The sequence below is a fragment of the Felis catus genome, chromosome E1, assembly GCF_018350175.1.
Source record: "Felis catus isolate Fca126 chromosome E1, F.catus_Fca126_mat1.0, whole genome shotgun sequence".
In the NCBI taxonomy this organism is placed as follows: domain Eukaryota; kingdom Metazoa; phylum Chordata; class Mammalia; order Carnivora; family Felidae; genus Felis; species Felis catus.
The window spans coordinates 31,159,629-31,176,583 of NC_058381.1; the positions used below are offsets into that span (position 1 = coordinate 31,159,629).

Sequence of the window (16,955 nt, forward strand, 5' to 3'; positions counted from 1 at the left end):
AGCACCAATCTCCAGACTCCTGTCAGACTCCTGCCCAACCCTCTGCCATACACCTATACCGTAGCCCCACCAGCAGGAAGCAGCATGCAGTATATAGGTGGGCAGCTCTTGAACAAGACCACTACTAGAGTTCAAATTCTGGCTCCACGATCTGTTAGTAGAGTGCCTCTGGACAAGTCACCAGGCTTCTCTGTGCTTCAGTTTTCCCAACAGGATGATGAGGATTGCAGCTATCCCAACCTCACAGGCAGGGATTAAGTGCCTGAATTAAAGAACTGTCCAAAGAACTTGGACAGGTGCCTGGCACAAAGTAGTAACTCAGTGAAACAGAGTTGTCATGCTTTCACACTTCGTGTTTGCATCTGATGTCTCTACCTTCCAGGCTCAGCCTCACTGTCACTCCTTGCTGAAACCTTCCTGATGCCCGCAGAAAAAGTTAGTCCTTTCTTGGGCTCCTGAAACCTGTTTATATGCCCATCTCCTCCACTGTCCCTGGAGGGTGTGGTTCTTTCCTCCTGACATTCATCTCTAAAACACTGTACCCACTATGTAGAAGACACTCAATTACTGGATGCATAAATATATAGACTTCATGGAGACAAGACCAAAACATAGAGTCAGCTCCTAGGTCATCTAAAGGTGCTCACTCATCCGTTTTCCCAAGCATTGTTTCCTCTAACTCTCACGTTTCAATTATTCTTATGTGTCTACCTCTGAAGGAGTGAAAAATATCATTTACAGAGTTCAGTAGCTTGGTCCTTCCTCCTTTGCCCGTCAGCTTTTATCCAAAACTGAATGTTAGTTGTGTTTGTTATCAATGCTCCCAGATTCTCCATTACCTCTCCAGCTTGGGTTTCTGTTTACCTGCTGAGACTAAAACCCAGACCATTCAGCTCTTCTTCCTTATTAGTTTCTGCACACACTGATTCAGAAGGTTTCCCGTCCAATGAAACCTGCCACCATGTTCTTACACTTGTGTCTCCAGTTGCTACACAGTCAGTGCTTAAGTAATTATAAGTCTCCAATAACTAGTAATCTGAGTATCTCATACAATTGTCTAATAATCCTATGTTCTTTACTAAGGGAAAGGCAGACAGCCTATGGGATTTCCTTTTATTCTTTTATTTTTAATTTTTTTAACTTTTATTTATTTTTAGAGACAGATTGTGAGCGGGGGAGGGGCAGAGAGAGAGGGAGACACGAATCTGAAGCAGGATCCAGGCTCTGAGCTGTCAGCACACAGCCTAACAAAGGGTTTGAACTCATGAACCTGAGCCAAAGTCGGATGCTTAACTAACTGAGCCACCCAGGTGCCCCTCCTTTTTTTCTATCATTAAAAAAAAAAAAAAAACTCTTGAAATATTGGGTTATTTTAGTCCTGGATGACAGAAGCCACACTCAGATTTTCTTATCAGTAGCTGTCAAATTTACACACCAAAATTTAGAGGGGTTCATTAGGATGCAGAGTCCCAGGCCTGCTGTTAAGGGTTCTCATTCAGTAGTGTGTGTTAGTGTCTGAGTATCAGTGTTTTTGACAAAGTATATAGTTCCCTAACAAATTACAATAAACTTGGTATCTGAAAACTACAGAAACTTTTATCTCACAGTTTTGGGGGCCAAAAGGCAAAGGTATTGGCAGAGCCCTGGTCCCTCCAAAGGCACTTGGAGAGACGCCTTCCTTGCCTCCTTCAGCTTGTGCAGGCTCCAGGCATTACTTGGCTTGTGGCTACATCTTTCCGATTTCTGCCTTCAGTTTCAAATGCCTCTGCCTCTCTTCTTTCTAAATATCCCTCTTCTTTCTCTTGTAACGACAACAGTCATTGGACTTAAAACCATCCTAAATAGAGGGGGGTTTCACCTAGAAAGCCTTAATTTAATCTGCAAAGATCCTATTTCCAAATAAGGTCACATTCACTGGTTAGGACTGGACATCTCTTTCGGGGGATACAAAATTCAACCCACAACACAGAATTATTCTGGATGTATGGCGTTTACAGCATGCTGTACACAACGCTGCCCTAGATCCTAGATCAGTTTTAGAGTTTATCTTGACAATAATTCTCATGATCCCTAAACAGTTCTACAATAGGAAACTAGTAACCCGAAAGAAATAAGCAATAAAAGAACGAATACTCTCCCCGCTGGCTGAGCACATCTTCCTCTGTGCATTGCTATGGTGGTGGAAAGGGAGGGGGAGAAAAAGCAGAGGGGCTACTTCATACTGTGCATGATTCCTCTCTCTCTAAAAGCAAAGTTCTAGGCTCACACATTGCCTCTTCATCCAATGTGCTGAACCTCCTGTTCAAACACGAATATTAAATATATGAATGAATGACAAACACACAGAAGAATGGAAGTATTTCCTCTTCTTTCAACTTTGTATATTGAACCTTGGGGGAAAAAAAAAAATCAAACCTTCCTCCCTATAATCCTTATCCTGGTTTTCTCCTCCCTGTAGGTTATCAAGATAATTTTACCACTGAGATAAGAATCCTCCTCTTTCTCTTCCTGTGTGTTAGTCACCTTCCCCATCCTGTTTCAAACCAAAGAAGTCTTGAAAACAAAGGATCTACAATAATACCTGCTTTTTCTGCTAAGGTATGGGTATCTTCATTTCATGGCTGCAATCTGCCTTGCTTAACAAGAGTCTCGTCTCCTTTATCACATGTTCACTTCTTGTACATTTAATCCTCCAACTATCAGTTACAAATCCTTTAGCTGGTGCCCCCCTCTTTAGATAAGATGCATTTCACCTTTTATACATCCTCAATCCCTTCTCCTCTGTGCAATTTCCAGCTCCTAGAACCTTTCTGGAAGCTGTGACCTTCTTTGACCTTGGGATCAGGGCCAATCACTGGGTTCCATCCCAAAGCTCTGCCTCCCCCTCCTAACTCCATTCTCAGATATTAACCCGGTAGCAAAGTCTGGCCAGAAGTACCTCTTTACTGGTGTCTGCCTCTCCCATCCTTGTACCCCTGCTATTCATTCTCCCCTTAATGAATTCAGTCCATGCAATGGTATGAATGAGTCTCATGAATACAATGTGGGTGAAACCAAAGAGACCAGCCCCCCAAGAGTATTAGAAGCCAGTTCAGTAGTGGTTACCCTTGGGGATGTGTGGGGGAGGGACCGACAAATGTTTAACAATTGGATGTCCAAAACAAAGAAAGCCATGTTTTGTAGTATTGGCTGATTTCTTTGGTGTAAATACCTTTATCCTGGCCAATGTCAAGCTACTAATGGGATGTCACTTAATACAGAGTTGGGATGGGATGAGCTGTAGTACATTATGGCCTGTGGGATTTCCACTAGAGAGATACAATAGATGTATGTAACCTTGAGAGCATAAATAATAATAAAATGTAGTAGCATATTTAGGAAGTGGTGACTTTTGAATATTTATTACCTTTTTGTGTGCCAAATGATCTTTCCAGCATCTCACTCACCTACAAATTTGAAAGCCCCAACAGCTATAGTCACCTGAGAGCAGAGGATTAAAATAACTTCAAATGTTCTTGATTTCCACCATCCTCAAACTCTCCTAGTCTAGTCCATATTTATTTAACTTTTCAACAAATATTTAGTGAGCTATATTCCAGACCCTTTTTTTTTCCTTTTTTGGCAGATCTATTGAGGTATAATTAACATACAATAAACTACACATGATTAAGTATGCAATCTGATAAGTTTTGACATCTGTATACACCCATGAAACCATCACCACAATCAAGATAATGAGCACACCCACCCTCCCCAAAATTTCCCTGTGCCCCTTGGTGACCCCTCCCTGCCTTCCTCGATCTCCAGGCCACATTGATCTGCTTTCTGTCAAGATACATTTGTTTGCATTTCCTAGAAGTTCTTGCCTTTGCTTTTAAAGTAACTTATTTAAATGCAAATTTATATAAATTAAAAAAAGTAGTGTCCATGTTTAACAACCAGCTCTTAAATTCCTGAAAATTTGATCATCACCATTTGCAAGAAGATGCTAAGAGCACAAGAATGCACAAGACAGTAGGTGCATAAGTGAATGGAACAAGACAGAACAAGACAGGAGGAAAGATCCTGGGTTTGGGGTGATGTTTCGTTTCTGAATGCTGGTTAACTAGAGATCGCCACGTTGTTAAAAATTTATTGAACCAAACACTTACAATATGTGGACTTTTCTGAATAAATGTTACATTACAATAAGATTTACCCCCCCAAAACACTAAGATTAAAAAAGGATGGGGATATTGGGTCACTTTTCTTCCCTATTTAAAATCCTCTTCTGGCTTTCTGCTCCATTTCAGTTAAAATCTAAGCTCCTTATCACAGTTTTCAAGGCCTGACCCTCAGATTCTGGTCCCCCATTGTATCTCCAGCTTCCCTTACTCAGGCCTCGGTACCTCAGAGGAACCGTTGAGCTGTTCTTTTTTCTCAAAGCTTTTTTTCTGAATACGTTTAAAACTGTGTAATTGTTTGTTTATGGCCAGGGGCCATAAACATAAAGTGTACACTCAGTGAGGCCAGGCATCCTTCACATCTTGCTCGCCCGTGTGACCCAGGCACAATGTCAGGTACCTAGAAGGTGCTCAATAAATATTTAGCGAATGAAGCAGTTAACCCTCAGCTTTCTTGGGGAATGCAGGGAGGCTGTGGCCCCTGGGATGTGTGTGGACCTGAGTAATGGGAGCAGAGAAATTGTCCTAATATGCTGATTGTTAAGCACTTCGGGTCATTCCTCACCAGCTGCAGGCTCCACATCCTTCCATTTTCAAATGAGGAGATGGAGATCAAAGCCAAGGTCATGAGAATTCCCTTCTCCTGACTCCCAGTCAAGAGCTCACACCTCTTTCTCACACCTCAGAAGCTCAGGGCAGGGTGTAGGGTCGTGGGGGCGGGGGCAGGGAGGAGGAGCCTGGGTTTTTAACACACAGAGACGTGGAAGAGAATCTGGCTTTCTAACTGCCTCGTTCAGCATTCTTGGACAAACAGCCAAATCCCCCAAGCCTCAGTATTCTCATCAATAAAATGGAGATCATTATGACTGTTCATAGGGCTCTTGCAAGAAATGGAGGAAACAACATATATAAAGCACCCACCTCGTTATTAGTATGAGGTAGAAACCCCAGTGGTGGCCTTTTTCATCCTGTAGTGGCAGCGGGAAGAAGAGGTCTCTCCTCACTATTCCATGCCTTTCTTAATCATGGCTCTGACTGTTGCCCAATGTAATTAATGCCCCCGCAGTGGGTTGATATTCACGGGCCCCAACTAAGACAAGAGCTGCTACCATAGCACAGTGTTATCACACCAAGCTTCTGCCGCTGAATGTCTAATGCATCCACTCCTCAGGTGCCCAGAGAAGAGCGAGAACACCCAGGCTTAGATCTGATGACGAGCTGTCCGTGACAGTTATAAGGCAAGAAATTAATAATGCTTCCCTTTCCCGAAGAAATGAAACCTTTTAAATGTCAAAAATATAACAAGATATCTCCTGCCATACATGTGTAGTGATGCTACTATCCTCTTAAAAACAACCGTTTCTAATCACAGGTATTTGGTTTCCCATTAACATTCAGTCACATGGACCTTACAGCTTTCAGGCATTGAAAGGATGTGCTGAGTCAAGTGGGGGGAAGGGCAATGATCTATTTTTAGTATATACCTGATCCAAACTCTGCACGAGGTGTTAGCCTTCCTATGAGATAGGCAGACTCATCTGCAAATTGAGTTCAGTTTTAAGTGTGAAACGAAAAATATCAGTTAGGCAGGATCTACCATGCTGTAATAAAGGGTTTCCAATAGGTTAGAGGTATATTTCTCTCTCACATAACTGTCTGCAAGTAGCCAGCCTAGGATTAGTAAGTGGCTCTCCATCCTCGAAAGGATGCAGCGGAAGGGAGCAAGCATCATGGATTCAGAAATAGAAGCTGGAAGCATCTTTTCTTTTTCTCAAAATTTTAAATGTTTATTTTTGAGAGAGAGAGAGAGAAAGAGAGAGCGAGCAAGTGGGGGAGGAGCAGAGACAGAGGGAGACACAGAATCCAAAGCAGGCTGTAGGCTCTGAGCTGTCAGCACAGAGCCCGATGCGGGGTTCGAACTCACGGACCATGAGATCATGACCTGCGCTGAAGTCAGAAGTTTAACCAACTAAGCCACCCAGACAGCCCAAGAAGCATCTTGGAATGATCCATCAGTACCACACATCATTTCTGTTCACATCCCTAAACAGCAATGATTTAAATAATAGAGTATTTCTTTCTCATGTAACAGTCTGAGGGTAAGCAGTCCAAGGCCCTCCAGTGTGTCAGGGACCACATTTCTTGTTATTCCACCACTGCCTGGAATTTTCCATCTTAGACATGGTGGAAGGTAGCTCACCACCATGTGGTTCCACGTGCCAGCCAACAGAACTAGGGGAAATCAGAAGGAAAGGACAATTCAATCAAGAAATTGTTCACGTCATTTCTGCTTGTATCCGACTGGCCAGGATTTGATCCCGTGGCCAAAACTGGGAAATGTGCCTAGCTAAAACTGTATAATTTAATTAGTATATGAAGATAGAAGTAACCTTCTTTGTCATACATAGGATGCCATAGCAGAGATTCATGCAAACCAATGATGGAGTGTGATTCAAGTTTCAGAAGTTATTCTGGATGCCAGAGGACAGCAGACTAGGAAGACTTGCCCACGAGTGGGAGGAGGGAAACCAGCTGAGAGATAAAGGTAGCCTGGTCTATGGTGGTGGCAGCCGAGGTGATGAGAAGTGATCTGACTCAAGATACATTGAAAATCTCTTCTCAAAAACCCTCAGCACGATTTTCTAAAGGGTTAAATGTGCAGCATGACAAAGAGTTGAAGATCTCTGGATGAATGGCTTCTTCCAGTCATTCAGGGTTCAGATCCAACACAAGTTGTCCTTGGTCCACTGCCTTGTGGCAGTCATGCTGTCATGTAGGTCTGGTTTTTCTCCTGAAACATAGCTCTATCTGAAATTATGTTGTTTAATTATTTTCTCTCCTCCCACTAAAAGCATGCTCCATGGAGTGAAAACTTTGTTGATCCTGTCCGTTTCTCTATTGTTGGCATCTAGAACAATGCCTGGCACATAGTAATATTGAGAATGGTCGCTTGGGACACCTGGGTGGTTCAGTCAGTTAAGCGTGTGACTCTTGATTTTGGCTCAGGTCATGATCTCATGATCTTTGTGAGATTGAGCCCTGCATCAGGCTCTGCACTGACAGTGCAGTGAGGAGTCCTGTTTGGGATTCTCTCTTTCCCTCTCTCTCTGCCCCTCCCCTGCTCACACTTTCTCTCTCTCAAAATAAATAAGCTTTTTTTTTTTTTTTTTTTTTTTTTTTTAAAGAAGAGTGGTGGCAGGGCACCTGAGTGGCTCAGTCGGTTGAGTGTCCGACCTCGGTGTGGGTCATGATCTCACAGCTCGTGAGTTCAAGCCCCGCATCAGGCTCTGTGCTGACAGCTGGGAGCCTGGAGCCTGCTTTGGATTTTGTGTCTCCCTCTCTCTCTGTCCCTTCCCCCCCCTCAAAAATAAATAAACATTAAAAAAATTTAAAAGAAGAGTGATGGCTAAAATTTATTTAATATTTGTTGAATGGATAAGTTACGATAGTTGGTGTTTTTGAAAATAACAGAAATAAAAACAAAAGTTAAATGATATAATAAGAAAATGAAATGATGGAAGCCAGAAATCTGTACATTAAAGAGTCTACAATGTTTTTTTCAATTTTTAAAGTTTATTTGTTCTGAGAGAGAGAGAGAGAGAGAGAGAGAGAGAGAACATGAGCGGGGGTGGGAGCAGAGAGAGAAGGAGGGAGAGAATCCCAAGAAGGCTTCACACTGTCAGCACAGAGCCCAACATGGGGCCCGAACCCAAGAACTGTGAGATCATGACCTGAGCTGAAACCAAGAGTCAGACACTCAACTGACTGAGCCACCCAGGCACCCCCCTTTTTTAAAAGTTTTTTTTAAGTTTATTTATTTTGAGAGAGGAGAAAACGTGAGCAGGGGAGGGGCAGAGAGAGAGGGAGAGAGTCTGCAATATTCTTTTAAAATGATTAAATAGTGACCAGTGCTGTCACATAATCTTTAAGGTGTTGCTATTCCAAAGTTGACAGTCTCCAAGTACCCTAGCAGGAGAGTCAGCTTACTTTAAAAGAAGAAATAATCAGGCTGATCTCAAAACTTCCCTTCAGTCCAATAGATTAAACAAAACAAAGCAAAAACAAAAAACAGCAATCTCCAGAGACTTAGGCGGAAAAAAATCATGACTCAAGAATTCTAAAAACAATCGAGATGTCATTCAAATATGAAGAACTCTGAGAATATATCATCCATATATCCCTTCTGGAATGAAAAGATACATCATCAGGCCCACTAAGCATGATTAAAATAAAAGTGTTTATTAAAGAGAGGATGTTGACATATATAAGGATTATTGGTGAGTACTCAAATATATTAAACATAATGTAAATTATTAAATAATTATGGTTATAAAACATGTTACACTTGTGTATAAAAACTTCACAATGTAAAATAATAAAAGAATATTGATGTGGCAGCTTTAACAGATACCAAATTAATAGTGGTTTAAATAAGATAGATGTTTATTCACCACTCCCCCCGCCCCCCATCCAAACAGTCTGACTGCAAACAATCCAAGGCTGATCTGGGATCCATGGTATCAGGAACCAGGTCGTCTCTCTTGTCACTCCCCATTCTCTAGCTGGTGACCCTCTCTGGTTTGGTTGAATGTGGCTCACCACCGTGTCCACCGGGTCTCTATTCTAGCAGCAAGAGAGGTTAAAAGAGGGAAGATGACCAGAGGGTATACCCGCCTCTTCTACTAGTATCCAATTAGTTGGCCACCTAGCAGCAAGGGAGGCTGGGGAATTAGTGCCTAGTGGGGAGGGGGGGTTACACGTCCACCTAAATTCCTATTATTATAGAAGAAAGAGAGAAAGATGTGTGTGGGGAAGAGAAAAACCTGAGGATGAAATGAATTAAAATGTCAGGACACCTGCAACACAGTAAGTATCTAGTAACTATCAGGTATTCTTTTTCAATGAAAATAATGATATTTTTTCTTATAAAATGATACATGTTGGTTGGAAAGATTTCAAACAATCTAAAAGACCACACAAAAGAGTATAAAGTTCATTCTGACCCCTACCTTCAGAGATAACCACTGGGAAGGTTTTATCCGTCTGTGAGCATTTATCAAATCAAATGTTTCTTTGAATCCATCCAAATACATAGTTACCTTTTTTTTCTACTGGTCGTTTGTTTGTTTGTTCTATTTTGTTTATTTCTGCTCTAATCTTTATTATTTCCGTCTTTCTACTGGTTTTGGGTTTTTGTTTGTTCTTTTCCCAGCTCCTTTAGCTGTAAGGTTAGGAATATGCAGTTATTTTTATAAATGTTTCAACACGTTGAAAATGACATGTATTCTCTACTCATGGGGTAAATTGTTGGTGTTTATATATGTTATTTAAACAATATTATCTGTTACATCTTTCTGTTATGTTATTTGGTGCAAAAAGATGTATGATAGTTATTGTATGATAGTTATACTTCATGGTGGTTATACTTCTCCTTGATTTTGAATCCCTGATATTAACATCACAACCCTTCCTTCCTTTTTGCTTCCACTTTCCTAGATATTCAGGTTGATACCAGAATTTGCCCCAAGCAAGTTCAGGACTTTAAGAGGTCAATTTATTTTAAAGGCTCAGTTTTCTTCTCCCCTTCCCTCACAACAACCAAGGGACAGTTTACAGCCACCTGCTTTTGTACTTTCCTAATCTTAGGTTCTGTAAGAATTGAGATCTTGTAAATAGCACTATCTATTTGAATCCAGTTTCACCATATTGAAAAAAATGGTGCCAAATTGTAGCAGCAGCTCAACTCCAGGGAGTTTGAGTTTCATGAGAGTTCAAGTAAAGTTTTTCATTCACACCTAAAGTGCAGTTCAAAGGAGGTTTAAGGGTTTCTTTGTATTCCCTGGAGAAGATCACACATAGCTTGGTATTTGTACATACCGTGTTTCATCTACAGACAAGCGGCTGGCTACTTCTGAGTGGGCATATTCTTATTTACCAGCAGACAAATTAGAGCTCTAAATTGAGTCTAATTCCTTTTGAATTCTCTCATTAAGAGAAAACTATGAACAAAAACCAAATCCTCGCTTATCGCACCTATTTTTTCCCCAAGAAGATAATAATGATGATGCCAAGAACCACTTGAGGGTGTCTGTTACATGCCAAACACTTCATATACACTATCATTACTCTGATCCTCTCGGGGCAACCCTACCCCATGAGTGTGAGCTCCACCCTGTGCAGGTAAGAGTATTAAAGTTCAGAAGGAGATACAACAAGTTGAGTCACACATGGACACTAGGTAAGGGTATTAAAGCTCAGAACGGGGGATGTAACAAGTCGAGTTACACATGGAGACTAGGTATGAATACTAAAGCTCAGAAGGGGATACAACAAGTCAAGCTATACAAGTAGACTAGGTACAAGTACTAAAGCTCAGAAGGGAGTGTAAGAAGTCGAGTTACACATGGAGACTAGGTAAGAGTATTAAAGCTCAGAAGGGGATACAACAAGCCCAGTTACACATGGAGACTAGCCGTGGCATGAGTTGCTAGGGGTTGAACTAGTGCTGTGTGCCCCATGATACCTGCTTATCCCATTGCTCCAAGAGCTGGACTTCTGGAGGAAGCAGGAAGTTGTTTTTCTGTGTTTGAGTTCTCCTTGGATGTTCTTTACTGGCATCCAGTGAGAACAAATTCCATATGCAGCTACAGAGATGCAGATGTGAAGGAGTGGAAGCCTGGAACCTGTTTAATTTACAGTTCAGCAAACAAATACAATTTCCCTGAATCAACCCTCCAGGAGTGTTAATGGAATCTAACCTCTTATTTGAGCGCTGTAATTCCAGAATGTACCTCGGTGATATAACAAAGGACACGGATACCAAATATTGTTCTCAATGTATTGCAAGTGCCATACGAAGTTCTGTTGTTGTTTTGAGGACATTCGCTCTGCGGCAAAACATTATATGTAGCTTCAGAAATGATGACTGCATTCAGAATGGCAACAGAGGTAAAATTTTATGAATTACTTAGATTATTTTTTTCTTATAACCAACTAAAAGTCTATGTAAATTGGGAAAAAAGAGTTGTCCCTCTTGATTGCAGATGCATTTCCACTAACGTGAGCTGTACTTTTAATACAAGGTGTTTTAGTATCATGACTAAAAGGATCTGGGATGACTTATGGGAAGGAGGTAAGGGTTTTGGACCAAACCCACAGTTCAGAGCTGGTGTTGCATGACATTATACCTGCAGAACTTTTCACACGTTCAGGCCCTTCTCCAGACTCACTGACTGAAAATTTTGAGTAGAGTCTTAGGCATGTGTATTTTTAAAAAGGTGATTAAGCTGTGCAACCCTGGTTAAGAACCTCTGGGCTGGAGCATGACTTCCCTGGGATGGTACACTGAGTAGCAATGATGCAATATTTCCCTTCAAATGGTGGTTTCCGCTACAAAAAAATTCTTCCCCTCCCCTTTCCTCATTGTTAAGAATAAATAATTAGAAGAACTGTGCAATGAAATAAACACGGGCATATACGTTCAAAGATGGGAAATATGAATTTCATTTTCAGAGATGTGCACCTTCATTGTCTTCCATGATACCTGATGCAGGTAGGGTTTCCTAGTCACCTGTATGCTGGGAAAGAGTTTTTGAGGACAATACACTTTTTACTAACAAAGCCCAACGAAGAAGCCAAAATACTTTCTTTTCATCCAATCACATGATTAGATGGAAATGACATTAGAAATCATGGAATTCAACTGCTTCATTTTACATTTAAGAAACTGAGCCCAAAGTGGGGAAGGGACTGCTTTCACGTCACACAGCTTTTCCCTACAGCATAAACTACGTGCTTCAGTGACCAACCTAGGAATGCAAACCAAGCTCTCCATTCTTTTTCGGAAACTGGCCTTACTGACATTAGAAGGAACACAAACAGTGGCAAATGAGATTCTAGTCTTCAATAATAAAGTGCCAACAGTTTAACCAAGTGTTAAGGGAGAAAAAAACAAAAAAGAAAACACCTAGGCCTGAAACATTTTCCTTAGAAAAGTTACCCATCTCCCCAAAGAGTAAAATTACCGGGGGCTCCTGTGTGGCTCAGTCTGTTAAGCATCCGACTTCAGGTCAGGCCATGATCTCACGGTTTGTGGGTTCGAGCCCTGTGTCGGCTGTGCTGACAGCTCAGAGCCTGGAGCCTACTTCTGATTCTGTGTCTCCCTCTCTCTTTCTGCTCCTCCCTGGCTCACACTCTGTCTCTTTCTCTCTTAAAAAAAAATAAACATTTAAAAAAATTTTTTAAAATAAACCTAATAGTAAAATATCCAAAGCTACCTGTACATTTGCTTTCCTGTCATCAATGTGAACTGTCCTTTGAGGACATATTTAAGGGTAGACTTAGCCAGAACTTCATTGTGTGCTGTTTTTCTGGATCTATACTTGTTCTTCCAAATTCAGTCTCTTTCCTTTCCCTAGCCCCTACACACAAACACACACACATACACACACACACCTAAAGAAATCCCTTGGAGAAGGAAACTTAAGGAAGGAGATCTGATTTTAAATAATCCATATGATATCAGTAATGTCTATGGGCTAATTGTGTCCCTCACCCCATTCATATCACAAAGTCCCAGCCCTAGAATCTCAGAATGTGACTGTATTTGAAAATAGGGTCTTTAATAAAAAAAATTCTTTTTTTTATTTTTGAGAGAGAGTATGTGTGTGTGAGGGTGGGAGGGGCAGAGAGAAAGAGAGAGAGGGCGACACAGAATCTGAAGCAGGCTCCAGGCTCTGAGCTGTCAGCACAGAGCCTGACTTGGGTCTCAAACCCACAAACTGAGAGGTCATGACCTGAGCTGAAGTCGGATGCTTAACTAAGTTGCCTGGGTGCCCCCAAAATAGGGTCTTTAAAGAGATAACTTAGTTAAAACAAGGTTTTAGGACATGTCCTAACCCCATACGAATGGTGTCCTTATAAGAAGAGGAAATCAGGACACAGATACACACAAAGGGAAGCCCATATGAACACAGCAGGAGAAGATGGCCATCTACAAGTCAAGGAGAAAGGTCTCAGAGGAAACCAACCTCGCCAACACCACGATCTCAGACTTCCAGCCTCCAGAACTGTGAACACACACATTTCTTTTAAGACACCTTGTCTTACCATCCAGTGGTATTTTGTTATGGCAGCCCTAGAAATTGAGTACGCTGAGTCACTGTATTCATCCACCATGATAAGCTTTACTCCTTAACAAGTTCATGATGCTCAGAATGGAATGCCAGTGTCATCACTTTACCGTGTAGTTAAAATGACAGAAAACCCAACTCCAGTAACTGCAGTCACAAATGGGATGTATTTATCTCCAAACAACTAGAATGTCAAGAGGTAGCAGAGACTGCAAGAACAGTTTGATCAGGGTGTGGCCTCCTCTGCCCCTCCTTGTTTATTAGGCACGTGGTTGGGTTGGCTCCTCTCAAGGTGGAAAGATGGCATCAGGTACACATGCTTCTTCACCCCCATCCAAGAAGAAAGAATGTCAGCACATAACCACTGAAACAAGTCCAGGCTTCCTCTGATGGAACCAGTCATTATTACACGAGTATCAACAACAAACGTTCATTGAGCACTAAGCAGGTGCCAGACCCTCTTCAAACTCAGTTTGCTTTTGTTGAATTGACTCTGGTAATCCTTATAAGAAGGGCAATGGTACTACCCTGATTTGTTTGTTCAACTGAAGCCAACACCGGAAGCTCAGGAAAGGTAAGCCCCCTGCTCCTAAAGCATAAGGTCATTTCACAACACACAGAATGGATATCAAAGAAACAGCGCAGTATGAACAAATCCATGCCTCTGAAATTATAACTACACCATGCTCCAGTTTTCCTTAACGCTCTAGCTTAATGCAGGCAACAAGCAAGACGCATCCTGTTTTCATTGTCCATGTTACCTAAATTACCCTTTTTCCTAAATGTGCTTTTGAATGTCACAGTCTTGTTTACTCTTTGCAGGTACAGATGCCAACAGAGACCAAGTCGAGAAGCATGCAGGTTTCTGGAAATTTGTTCCCAAACGTGTGCCCAGCCTTCCTCCTGCACGGTATACTGGCCTCTTAGGTCAAATCTGGCCTCTTTAATTCTGATGCTTTTCTGACATTTATGTGGAAGCCTCTTAGCTTGTTCTGACTTGTGTGGAGCTACCTTCCCTCTTACTCCTGATTCACAGGAAGAAAGGAGCCATCAGAGACAGGTATGTGGCACTGCTTTAGTTTGTCTCACTGTTACCTCCCTCCAACCCCAGCCTTGTACCTGCTAGGTGGTTCCGTGTAAAGGATTAGATGCACTGGTCTGACAGTTTCCATTTTTCTGAATTCAACTTGAATTTAATCATGGGTCACATAACCCAAAAATGTATGTATTATGATTTATGGCATTCTAGTAAACCAAGTGTTAATCTCATCAGGCTTCACTGATTTGAAATAAATAATGGGTGGGGCACCCAGCTGGCTCCGTCAGTTAAGCATCCGGCTTTGGCTCAGGTCATCTTGCGCTTCGTGAGTTCAAGCCCCACATCGGGCTCTGTGGAGCCTGGCGCCTGCTTCAGATTCTGTGTCTCCCCCTCTCTCTGCCCCTCTGCAGCTCGCGCTCTGTCTCTCTCTCTCTCTCAAAAATAAAGAAACATTAAAAAAAATTGTTTTTAAAGAAAAAAATAATGGGTGACTTACTGCCTGAATGCTAAATATTTAAATGCCACCTTGGCACAACTTAGCGCAACTTTTGGGGAACATAATCTGACAATGCTTTATCAAAAATTATCTCACGTTTGTATCTTTTATATAGTCATCCCACTCCTGGGTCTTATTTAAAAGTGGAGGGGTAAAAGCATTATGCACAACTATGTTCATTAAAGACCGGCTTAGAATAACATAAATGGAAACGATATACATTCCAACCATATGCATGGCTAAGACAATTATAGTAAAGGGCTCCTTGAAGGAAATATTATGTAACTATTAGTAGTTTCCTTTGTTTGGAGCCCTCTTCCACCCCCTCTGCCTTACTTTTCTGCCAGCTAACTCCCACTTAGACTTGAACACTCAGGGTACCCACCCCTGTACTCGGTGTCCCCCCCCCCCCCCGTGCTTATATAACACCTGGGCACACCTCTGTGAAAGGATTTATAGCCCATCCCAGTAATTTTGCTTGTCAGTCTCCCCCAGTGAATTGCAACTCATTGAGGCAGAGCCTATCCTCTGTGCAGCAAGTTAAAAATCAGAAGGGGCAGGGGCAAGAAATAATAGTATTCCTAACACACAAAAGTCAGGCTTCAGCTGACTTCAGGCTGCTTGCTCCCAAACACCCAGCCCCATCAGCACCCCCACCTCTCAAATCTCTACCGGAAGGTGGTCTCGCTTTCTGCTTAAAGTCCCTCTGGAGGAGAGTCTTTGGCGGGCAATGGGTAGGAGTTCGGCAGTAGGGCCTATGGAATATTCCAGGAACCATTAACATCCTTTTACATCTCCTTTCACAAAGTTTCTTTCTACGAAAGTCAGAGTTACCTCACACAAATGGGACTGCAAACGGTCGGGGAGATTCGGTTTACACTGAAACGCGGCTCGCGTCCCCTCCTTTCTGGCAGCACTGCTTCAAAGAGCAGGAAGGGGACTCAGCCCTGGTCGGGTGTCGGGGATTTGAGGTCTCTTTCATCTCCCTTTCTTTTCCAGCCCGGCTCCCGGAGGCTCCGCGCCACGCTCCCTTTTGCCCGCCCGACTTCTGAGCGGAGCGCTCCGGAGGGAGGAGAACCGGCGAATCCTCGCGGGCTCCGGGCGCTCGCGGACCGAGCCCGCCCCCACCCGCGCCCGGCCCCGTCACGTTGGCTGCAGAGCGCATCCCGGCTGCGCCCCGGCGGGGAGGCGCCGAGGGTAGCTGAGGGGAGCGGGTCACGTGAGAGGAGGAGTCTGACCTACTTTCGCCGGCAGCCGGCGCATGCGTAGTTCCGGGCTGCACGCCGGCCGGGAGGCTCACGTGGAGTCGCACGTGCAGGGTGCTCCCGTCCGGGGCCCGGGGCGGGGCGCGCGCTGGGCGGGGCGCGCGCAGGGAGGCGGGCTGGGGTTGCGGGACCCGTCGGCGGGTCTGGTCGACGGGCTGGAGCCATCGGCGAGCGTGGGGTTCCCGCCACCCTGGGCCGGGTACCCGCAATTTTGGAGAGCTGCTTCGGCGCCCTTGGGGGGCTTCCCACGAATTCATCGAATTCAGTATTTCTGAACGCAAAAATTAAAACAGAGTTCCTGCACATATGCCCTTTGTTGGTATCAGCAAATCCACGCCTCGGAAATTTACCCTACAGATGGGCTCCCCCTTTTGTGAAATGTCGCTCCAGAAGGATAATCGTTGTATCACTGTTTGATATCACAAACGATGGGAAACAGTCTGTCCGACGATAAAACCGATCAATTCGTGGGCTCATAAAGTATGATTGTGCCGTATCTGGAATTCTTTGCAGCCGTTAAAAAGAAGTGGACGGCTCTACAGATACTGATCTGAAGAGACTTCCAAGACCCATTCGGTGATGCAAAAAAAATTTAAATGGAGCACAACAGCGTGTATGGGATGCTGACATTGGCGTGGCAAAAATACACATACGTGTTTGTAAATGTATAGGATATGTATAGAATGTATAGATATGTATAGGATATGTATAGATGTATATAGAATGTACAGAATAGCTCTGGAAATACGCATAAGAAACTGGTAAAGGAAGGTATATTCAATGACTGAGGGGTCAGGGAGAGGAAAGAAACTGACTTCCACACTTTTGTAACCTTTACATTTTGTACCTTGTATGATTATT

The 16,955-nt window shown here is 42.9% G+C and overlaps 1 long non-coding RNA gene across 2 annotated transcripts; it reads left to right on the forward strand.

The window, feature by feature from the left end:
* Positions 1–10,985: 10,985 nt before the first annotated feature.
* Positions 10,986–16,401, forward strand: LOC109494319. 2 transcript variants are annotated; one of them, XR_006589624.1, is made up of 3 exons: positions 10,986–11,111; positions 14,117–14,354; positions 15,829–16,401. It is a non-coding gene; the product is annotated as an uncharacterized LOC109494319 (long non-coding RNA). The 2 variants fall into 2 exon arrangements; XR_002149084.3 differs by lacking the exon at positions 10,986–11,111 and adding an exon at positions 13,403–13,868.
* Positions 16,402–16,955: the final 554 nt, after the last annotated feature.